Genomic DNA, 10,229 nt, shown 5'->3' on the forward strand with positions numbered 1-10,229 from the left:
TTACAGAGAGGAGGGAGTTTCCACACAAAGAAATTCCTGAACATTGAATGAAGTTTGGATGAGACAAACAGACAAACACAGAGACACAAAAACAGAGAGACAGAGACGCAGAGACAGAAGAATCTTAAATATGTATAGAAATTCAACCTATTCTTCTTATTGTTGTTGCTCACAAAGTTGCTGTAAGAGAATCACTCTTTAAAAATGCAATGTAAACTGAAACATAAACTAGATTATTTTCTGACCTCTTTTTGCTCTTAAAAGTCTAATACATTTAAGTACTTAGTACATGAAGGTCTTGGTTATATGTCATTATTTCTCTGTTTCAAATTTTTTGAGTTTTATCTTCCCACATCCCCTCCAACATTCATCATCATTTGTTTCTGTCATCTTAGCCAATCTGACAGGTGTGTAATGATATCTGAGTTTTCTTAATTTGCATTTCTCTGATCAATAGTGATTTGGAACACTCTTTCATATGAGTGGAAATAGTTTCAATTTCATCATGTGAAAATTGTCTGTTCATATCCATTTATCAATTGGAGAATGGCTTGATTTCTTATAAATTAGAGTCAATTCTCTGTATATCTTGGAAATGAGCCTTTATCAGAACCTTTAAATGTAAAAATGTTTTCCCAATTTGTTACTTCTCTTCTAATCTTGTTTGCATTAGTTTTGTTTGTACAAAAGCTTTTTAATTTGATGTAATCAAAATTTTCTATTTTGTGATCAAAAATGATCTCTAGTCCTCCTTTGATCACAAATTTCTTCCTCCTCTACAAGTCTGAGAGGTAAACTATCCTATGTTCCACTAATCTATTTATGATCTCATTCTTTATGCCTAAATCATGGACCCATTTTGATCTTATCTTAGTATGTGGTGTTAAATGTGGGTCCATGCCTAGTTTCTGCCATACTAATTTCCAGTTTTCCCAGCAGTTTTTGTCAAATAATGAATTCTTATCCGAAAAGTTGGGATCTTTGGGTTTGTCAAACATTAGATTCCTATTTTTATTCACTATCTTGCCCTGTGAACCTAACCTATTCCACTGATAGACTTTGATAACTTTACTATGCTATTTTCCAAAGCCATTGTAACAGGCTTATCTATTCATGCATATATTGCAAGTTTGATCCCTGGATTACATAAACCATGCTCTAATTGGTTTTGTTTTTATTTTTATCAAATTGTTTTAGTGTTATGGATAGACCCATGATAGTAAGTAATATCTTTGCTTAAGGTACTTAATTTTTCTGTTTTCCTTTTCATTTATTTATAAAATGAAGGGGGTTTAGATTTAATGATCTCTAGGATCTCTTCCAAATCTAAATCCATAATTTTATTCTGTTAGGATCAAGGAGAGAAGGAATTAGGAGAGAGAGAAGAAGGGGGATATTTTTAAAAAGCATGAAGGAAGAGAATATGTGAATCCTGTGTTAGAAAGGAACTTATTATCTATTCAATAGAGACAAGATAAAACTATGTGAACTAGACATCAGAATATACACAGAAATATATAGTGCAAACAGAAATTCATATTCTCATTATCAGAAGATTGTGTGGATCCATCATCTTTATGAATTAAAAAACCATAGTTTTAGAATTTTCTTCCACTAAAAGATTTACTTGTCTAAAAATCTTTTATCCATTAATCAAGCAATATACATTCAGTATATTTTATAATGATGGGGTTCTAGAGGGAATCAGAGAGTTGTGGAGATCCCCTTTAGGTCAATGCAGGTCCTTCATGAAAGAATTCATGAACCTGAGGAGTTTTAGGTGGCAAAAATGGAAGTTTATTGTTGGATGAGAAGTCAGCTTTGCTAGAAATACTGACTTCTTCAGTGGCAAAGTCCTATAGGGAAATGGAGGCTGGCACTGAGAAGAGAATGCCTTCTCAGAGGACAAGAATACTGGCAGGCAGCTATGCCCTACTCCAGACTTCTGCAAAGAAATGAGAAAAAGAAATAAACCTATTTTATGAACAGATCTTGGCAGAGGGCTGGGGGTAGTTTGAACTGATCAGACCAGGATCCCCCAATTGAAATTACTTTAAAATAATATTTCAGCCTGAATTTGAATGGAGACATAGCTATCAATGGAGGTGATTTGCCTTAGAAATGGCCCAGCCTGAGAAGCTCTCTCACAGACTCCATGGAGCCTAGGAGGGTCAGGAGTCAAAAAGGGGACAGAATTTCAGAGTGTTAATTTTACAGATCAAAAGGGAACACAGTTTCACACCCCCATCAATATTAGACGTCTAGTAATTTTTAGTCATTGTATTAGGTATTGGGGATACAAAACAAAATGAAACAGAAAACAAGGCTTCAAGGAGATTATATTTTGTTAGTAGAGACAACAAGTATATGTTTGGATATTTAAAATAGAACAAAATCATTTGAAAAGTGAACAAAGACATTAGCATCAGAGGACAACAGAGAAAAATCCTTGAACTGAGGCTTGAAGGAAACTTGTTCACTTAACCTCTCTTCCTTCACTCCTAGCAGCAGGGCTGTATCAGCAACCCCTGAGTTTGAAATAAAACTCCAATTCAATCCTACCTCCTAGTATCTCAAGGATCTAAATGACAGAAATTTGTTCAAAGTACAACAACCATAGAATGTTATATAGCACAAGGTTTGGTAGTGCTCTGTGGTGCTGCAAAAGAGAGAAATGAGGAACAGAGAGAACTAGGAAAGAATACATTTTTTGTAGGGTGGGGATGGTGGGAATGGGGAGGAGTAGTCAGGAATAGTGTGGCAGCTCACTAAAGTTGAAGAGGAAAAGATAATATCCAGGAGAGCAAATATATGGAAGTGAAGGATAATCTGGAAAAAAGAGAAGCAAAAACAACAATATCAAAGGGAAACATGATCTTCACACAAGCAAAACAAATTAATTTTGAAGAAGGATTCCATAGAAAAAACTTAAGGATAACAGGTCTTCCAGAAGAAAATAATTCAAACAAATCTGAATACCACAGTGCAAGAAATAATACAAGAAAATTTCCCAGAATTTCTCAACACAGTAGAAAAAGAAACAATCAAAAGGACCCACAAATCACTTTTAGAAAAAAAAAAACAATAAAACTCTGTAAAGTAAACTCTAAGACATATAACAGTTAAATTTAGCAATTTCACAGGGAAAAAAAACAAAAAACAAAAGCCAAAACAACTTCTGCAAATGGCCAAGAGAAATCCCTTCAAATATGTAGGAAAGGAAGTTTGAATAATACAAGAGAAAGACTGGAGATACTGTCAGTGAACTTGAATTCAATTTCAGGTAAAATTACATAATATATTTTAAAAATACATTTAATATATAAAAATAAAAACAATCCCTACTCATTTAGAAAAGGAAGAAGTGAGAAAAGAGAACCATCATGGCTTCATTTAGAATGGTTCAAGCCAGACTAAAGCAATTTCCTTTTTCTATAGTCTTATCTAGTAGGAAGTCAGTGTTATGCAAGAGATATAATTTACTTAAATTTTAGACTTTATAAAAGTCTCACAATATTATCTGAAAAAGATGGAGGGGTGTGGTTTAAAAGCTAGTATGTTAGACGAAATCAGAATTGAATTTAGGCAAAAAAAGTTCAATGCCAACTTTTGAAGAAGATCTAGTGGAGCAAAAAGAACTGTATCCCAGAAACCTATGAGTAATGATGTAAATAAAGGCATAAATAACATATATATATATATATATATATATATATATATATATATATATATATAGCCTTGAATTTGGGTTTAAAAATCAACTTGACAAATTCTTAGATGGGAAGATGTAGTTAGACAACAGTTCATCTGAAAAAAAAAATTGGAATTTTTGTGGTCTTTAAGTTCAATAGGAATCAAGAATGTGATATGACAGCTTAAAAAGCTAGCTTGAGAGAGTCATAGTATCCAGGACAAGGTTGGTAATAATACCACCATATTTTGGTCTGGTCATATGCCATATGAAGTATTGTATTTAGTTCTAGGGGTCACACATTCTGGGTCATGCAGACCTAGACGCAAAAAGGAAAAAAAGTTAGGACTAATGTATGGAAAACTTTCCTAACCATTATAGTCGGCTAAAAATGGAATGGGCTGACTTGGGAAGCAATAGCTTCCCATTCATTAAGTCTTTTCAGGTAAAGATATGATGACCATCTACTAGGTATGGGATTGAAGGGACTTTTGTTCAGGTATGAATTGAATTAGATGGCCTCTGAGTTCCCTCCCAAATCTGTTATTTTTTTTTATTCCATGAGTCTATACGGTCATTGTTTTCTGTTCTAGTACAGGACTTGAGCTAGGCCTTGAAAAATAGATAGAATTTGAATAGATACTCCATGATAAATTTGATAAAGATGAATAATTTTCAGAGTATGAGTAAGCTTTCTCCTTCCTATTCTAAGTGACTATTTCTTATGGTTCCCCTTACAATGTTGAAAGAACCTTTTATGTAGGCTCTCATCCTTCCCCTTGCCACTGAAACACTGTGACATTGGGTAGGTCACTTCAGTTCCCTGATCCTCAGGTGTCCTCATTTTTAAAATGGAAAGAATGATCTCTGCCCTTTCTTCGCCTCAAGATTGTTAGGGAAATTAAATGAGACAATAGATGTGGCGGCTATAATGTAGATGATAGAAAGCTGGTCTTGGATCTAGGAGGAGCTAAATTCAAATCTTGACCCTAACTGGGCAACTCATTTAATTTCTCACTGCTTTAGGCAACTAAGACAGTAAGATGCAAAGAAGGCACCTACTTTCACTGATAGTGAAAATTATCTCTATCTCTATTATCATTGAAATCACTGAGCCTTTCCCTTGCTTATTCAGTCTTTTTCAGTACTTTAGTACTTTTCAGTACTCCAAACCTCCCTTTAAAGAGAGAGTTCAGTACTTTATGATTCTTCATAATCCCATTTGGTGTTTTCTTGGCAAAGATGCTGGAATAATTTGTCATTTTCTTCTCCAACTCATTTTACAGATGAGAAACTAAGATAAAAATGATTAAGTGATTGACTAGCAAGGGTCAAATAACTAGTAAGTATCTGAAGGAAGATTTCAACTCAGGAAAATTAGTCTTCCTAATTTCAGACCCAGTACTCTATAAACTGTGCCTAAGCTGTCTAGATTTTATTCCTAAGAGATGGAAAGTTCCGTGTAAATATTAAAGATTTACCACTTGAAACTGTGCATTATAACTGCACTTAGCATTTCATGTTTCTCATTTTTTTCTTGACTGAATTACTTTGGGGCTTCTGACTTACTTCTCCACACCATACCCCAGGAAGCTAATTAAGGGGAAACCCTCATCATCCTGTGAGGTCTCGTACTCTACTTCATCACTACCATTTGCTTCTCTGAATGGAAGGTAGGATTATGAACTCCAAACCTCCCTTTAAAGAGAGAGTTCATCTCAGACACCTCAATTATCACCTGGCTGGACTATTTTGGGGATTTCTTTTGTCTGTTTTCTCCATCATATCCCCTCCACCTCCCACCCTCCCCTTCAGCTTTCTTTTATGCATTGTTTTGTTCATTTGATTGTAAGCTCCTTGAGGGCAGAGATTGACTTTTTTATACTTGTATTCACAGCACCCAGCACAGTGCCTAGAACATAGCAGATGCTTAATAAATGTTTATTGACTACTGACTACTATAAAAGGTTTATACCTATTTGCTTCATTGATACCTATCTGCTTCATCATCTCTAACTGCAGGCTTCCAGGCAGAGCTGCTTAACTGCATTTTAAATATGAAGATACATTCCCTGGATACTCTGGATGGCCTATATTCTATCCTTCTCACAGTAATGAACTTCCCTCCCTTTATTGCTGTATTAAAGTGCGTTAATCAAATGAGAAGTGTTAAGCGCTTTTCCGTTATGAATAATCCTTCCTGAGATGTACATGCTCAATGGGAAAATAAAAAGACAGACAGGGATCAAAAGCTGGAGAGGATCAAACAATAACAGCAGTTTTGATTTGTGTTAATTTTGCATATACCAAAGAAAAAATATGCTAAGTTTCTCTTTATGAAAATAGTCAGAAGAATGACAGTAACATGTTGTTTGAAGGCTGAAGATCAGAGGAAAAACATTTTGCTCAGATATTGTAGGAAACGAGAGGCCACACAAATACAATGGTACAAGCTGTTTTTGTGCTGGAGACTGATGCACAAATGTTAGTTTTAATAGCTCAATATATTTTAGGTGGCAGTGGCAGGGGTGGGGGAGAAGGGGAAGCAGTGCAATGAAAAGAAGATGGACTATGACAGGAGCACTGCGATCCATTCCTGGTTCTATTATTATTTACTAGCAGTGTGACCTTGGAGATGTCATTTACTTCTCTGAAATTCAGTGTTTCTGGACCTCATAATTCATGTCTACAACTCATTCCATTCTGGAGAAAGTCAATGTCTAGTGTCATGTTACACACAGTTAATAAATGTTTTTTGTGTTGTATTTTTTGAGATTCTTTAATTGAATCTCTTTGCAGTCTTTGCAAACTGATATAACCACATAAGCTTCTAGGATGAATTTATGCTATGTGATCCTGGAGAGGTAACAAAATATATTCCCCTGTCTCATTCTCATAGAAAAGATGGCATCATTTATATTGAATTGTAACAATCACAAGGCTCTTCTCTGTACCCATCTCCCAGATCTCTACCAGTTTAGACCCCAGTGTTGGGAGATCCTGTCTTGTTTGATTTGAGTTACTCTAATTATTAGCATAACAATTATCATTCAATAGTGGTTACACTCCTATTTTAGAAAATTGATTGTTGTTACTGGTAATATTTCTTCATGTGAAAAATAGCAAAAGAATGAGACCTTACAATTCTGATAGATTTGTGATGGAAAGTGCCATCTGCATCCAGAGAGAACTATGGAAGCTGAATATGGATCAAAATATATTATTTTAACCTTATTGTTGTTATTTTTTGCTTGCTTGTTTTTTTCCTTCACTTTTGATCTGATTTTTCTTGTGCAGCATGATGAATATGGAAATCTGTTTTGAAGAACTGTACATGTTTAACCTGTATTGGATTGTTGCTATCTTGGAGCAAGGGGGAGAGAAGGAGAAAAATTTGGAATACAAGTGTTTGCAAAGGTGAATGCTGAAAACTATCTTTGCATGTATTTGGAAAAATTAAGTACTATTGAAAAAAAAAGAATGAGGCCCTTAACTAATCATCACTGGTTTAAAAATAAACATGAGCAGAGATCCATACTTGGTACAGTGGCTATGCAAAAGAAATAGATATATGTTACCTGACTTAGGGAAGATAGTATAGACAACTAGGTAGTACAGTGGATAGGGTATTAGATATAGAGTCAGAAAGACTCATCTTTCTGAGTTCAAATCAGGCCTCTGACATTAGTTGCATGACCCTAAACAAGTCATTTAATCCTATTTGCCTTAGTTTCCTCATCTGTAAAATGAGCCGGAGAAGGAAATGGCAAACCATTCCAGCATTTTTGCTAAGAAAACCTCAAATGGAGTCACAAAAACATCTGCAAAGTCTGAACTAAATGGAAATATTGTCAAATGATTTTGTGAAGAAGAAAAGTTCAAATAGCTTTTGGAAAAAGAATTGGGAGTCAGAAGATCTAGGTGGTAGTGGAAAGACAACTGGATTTGCACTTAGGGAAGCCAAGTTTTAGTACTGGCTCTTCCCCTAACTACCTGTGAAATATTGGGCGAGTCACATAAACTTTCTTGATCTTGATTTCTTCATCTATAAAATAAGGATTTTATTAGGGAACTTTGAAGGTCCCTTCTATTGATCCAGCTATAATCTCAGCATCTTCTTAGATGGCATATTAGCTCAAATCAGTCCTTGAGAGTGGATTGTTAAATTTTCACTGTGAACATAAATGCCCATATATCCTTCAATGTGAACAAATATGCCTATATGGTGACAGCTAAGAATGTTTTTTACATTTTAAATACATTAGAACCTTATTTAAAAGTATAAAAGCCACTCATATTTGGAGGTTGTACAAAAACAGGTAGTTTTTTTGTTTGTTTGGATTTTTTGTTTTGTTTTGTTTTGCTTTGAATACTGTTGTATTTAGAGAAATAATTAAAAATGTTAAAAATGCACATTAAACTCTAAAGTATCCTGTTGTATCTTTTTCTGAAGATCTGTTATTAACCATTTATTAGATTAGTTCTGCTTATTATCCATATGACTTGTTGAATCCAACTAATTAAAATGTGTCATTTGGTTGATAGCCATGGACTCCCTCCCATTATCCTTTGTCACTAGGGATTGGGACTAGGTATTGGCAAGGTCGACAATGACTTATAATACAACATTCAAGTGATACGATATAAATCACTTTTAAATACTTTTATTAAAAACATATTTTTTATCCTGAGAGAGCTCTGTTCTCCATGGGAAATGGGTATTCATGCTCTAATCATGTAAGTCCATTCTGTTACAGTGAAGGCTGAGAGTTTCAGGATAGATAATAACAGACAATTTTCAGAGGATAGACCTTGTCCAGGATATCTAAATATCTTCTTCTGGATCATGTTGGCAGCCCTGATACAGACCCCTTGAACACATAGTAAGATCTATACAGAAGGAAGATTGAAAATGATAAGCTCTCAATAGACTGTAAGCACCTTGAGAACCTGGACCTTCTTCTATTGACTCTTTTTATCCTCCAAGCACTTAGCACAGTACTTGGCACATAGCAGGTATTAAAAAAAAACATTTATTGATTAATTGATTGAAATAAATATAATTTGATAGCCATAGTCAGGATATATTATTGGAGGTTGAAGAGGGCAATGGGTAAGATTAGTTAGAACTTTCAATAGTCCTGATAAGAGATAATGAGGATTGAACTGACAGTGTGGCTGTGGGAATAATAAGAGAGGGATGGTTTGCTTATAGATCTATAACTAGGAAGGGAACATAGGGTGATGGAGGACCCAGAGTCATGGAGATATTGGTCTCCACTGTGGGAAAATAGTATGCCTTCCTGCATCTCAGCACTTGGGTAAAATCCCCTATGGAGGTAGAATGGACAAAACTATTGTAGGGGGGAAAAAGTACCCTAATATGGCATGGTGTCATGGCAAGAAATCTGGGTCTGAAGTCATTGAAGCTGGATTTAAATGTCTTCCCTGAGCTTTCTTGTGTTGCTTTGGGTTAATCATCCCCTCCCACCATTTCTCTGGTCTTTATTTTCTTCATCTGTAAAATGGGGATAATAATACTTAAACCATTACTTCCCAAAGCTATTGTGAAGAAAGTACTTAATAAAATGAATTTTGAGCCATTATTTAGTGCAAACTGAAAATAGAGGTGCTGAAAAGTACCTCTTTTACGAATACGAAGGGAATTTGGACTAAACTGTCACCCAAGATGCAGTTTCCAAGAGTATCTTGCAATATCTTATGCTCTTTTATAGCTACTGCATAGCAAAGTACTATTGGCTTAGTTACCTAATATAGATATTTTAAAAATCACATTTTTCAGACAGTTAGTTCCTATGACAGCCTATGACCTTTTGGTATTTGGAAAAAATGAAACCTAGCAAAAGCTGGAGCAGCCCCGACATTTCATTCTGAGCTAGCGGTAAACCAGCTGCTTCTGATGGCTGGCTTGTCAGCTGGGTGTTGGATGGGTAATAGTTGTGCGATACTTCAGTATTATTTAGATGTACCTACACTGAAGGATGATGGCCTCAACTATCAGTATCCTGGGGTGGAAAGAGAACTAGAGACAGTCGAGGAGAAGAACTCTGGGGACCCAGGTCTCTTGAGCTCTCTCTGACTAAAATTTACTTCATTAGGTAAGGGTACATGATGTAGAAAAAGAATCATTGAATTTGGAGATAGAATAGCTGGATTTGAATCCTAGTTTGGCTATTTATTACTTGTGTGAACATGGGCAAGTCATTCCATCTCTTGACAAGGTGATTAGGCAAGAAGGAATTCAAGATGCCTCCCATTTCTAGATTTAGTTATTTCCTTAGGACTCAGTTTTCTTATCTGCCAGATGGCTTAAGTACTTCATATAGACAACTCAGTAAATGGTGAATGGATTCAATGCCAGGAAGACTTGAGTTCATGTCCTGCCTTTGTCACGTAGCTAGGTGGTGCCATAGTTCACAGAGAGCTCTGGTATCAAGCAGACTTGAGTTCAAGTGTGACTTCAGCCACTTAGTAACTGTGTGATCCTAGGAAAGTCATGCAACCTTTGCACAAGTAT

Source organism: Sminthopsis crassicaudata, chromosome 2, assembly GCF_048593235.1.
Source record: "Sminthopsis crassicaudata isolate SCR6 chromosome 2, ASM4859323v1, whole genome shotgun sequence".
Taxonomy (NCBI): domain Eukaryota; kingdom Metazoa; phylum Chordata; class Mammalia; order Dasyuromorphia; family Dasyuridae; genus Sminthopsis; species Sminthopsis crassicaudata.